At 28.2% G+C, this 1,032-nt stretch overlaps 1 pseudogene; it reads left to right on the top strand.

Moving 5' to 3' along the window:
- The first annotated feature begins 327 nt into the window (after positions 1-327).
- Positions 328-424, top strand: LOC122124829 (annotated as a pseudogene).
- Positions 425-1,032: the final 608 nt, after the last annotated feature.

Below are 1,032 nucleotides of genomic sequence, written 5' to 3' on the forward strand. Positions count from 1 at the left end.
TTTGAATCCAGTAGCTCCACAAAACTAATTCAGTTGGATCAATAAGTACTTGAAAAAGCCATCACCTTTGAACCTAGCTATAAATTATTGAAAGTATGATCAAATTCCAAATGAATAAGACTTAATATTGCCATTGACAAAAAAAATTTGCAAATGTGAGCATTCGACTGAACAATATATTTTTTTCCACTATTCCCAGAATTTTAGCGAAATAAGATCAGTAGCATTGTCAGAAACAATATAGTTTCCTTGTTACAAATAGGCAACCAATGATATAAGTCTGTATAAAGATTGCATCATTAACTACTTAAATTTAGAAGATACGACATGTTTCAGCAGCACGTATTCCCAAATTACAATACAGAGATTAACATGGCAATTGCACAAGGATGATATGAAAATTTGTGAAGTATTCCGTACTTTTCATTCTTCAGATGCAAGAAATGAAAAAGTTATTAAAAAGTTGATTATAAAATAACAAGTGTAACAACACACGTAATTCATATAATTAAATTTAGTTTGGCATCAGTGTATTAAATCTTCACCTCATAAAGGCGTTTACATACCATAAACTTTACAAAACTTTTGAAATTAAACAACATTGTCATTTTATCCCAAAGAAAAATAATATTAGGACCTAGGTAAAAAAGGAATCTAAAACTTTCTATATGGAATAAAATCTGAAAGGACACATTAATGAACCTATATATTATAAAATAATATAGAATTCAAATTATATCTAGGAGAGAATAAAATAAATTATGAACATTATACAAACGTAGAATATTTTAAAATATTTTTTTTCAGACAAGCACCAGAAATACTTTAGTTTCTGTACTACTCATTTAAACAGATAAGTTAAAATTATTTCTGATTAAAATTTCACAAACTCTCCAGAAATAATTATACATGTATAGAAATCCCTTGAATACATTTGACATCCAATGCAGGCAATTCACTTGGAAGAATTCCACGGAATTCATGAATTTTTACAGTAAGTATTGGTGTTGCAGGACACTAGTGGCTCAAACT

Source organism: Dipodomys spectabilis, unplaced genomic scaffold, assembly GCF_019054845.1.
Source record: "Dipodomys spectabilis isolate Male_0828 unplaced genomic scaffold, ASM1905484v1 ptg000249l, whole genome shotgun sequence".
Lineage (NCBI taxonomy): Eukaryota > Metazoa > Chordata > Mammalia > Rodentia > Heteromyidae > Dipodomys > Dipodomys spectabilis.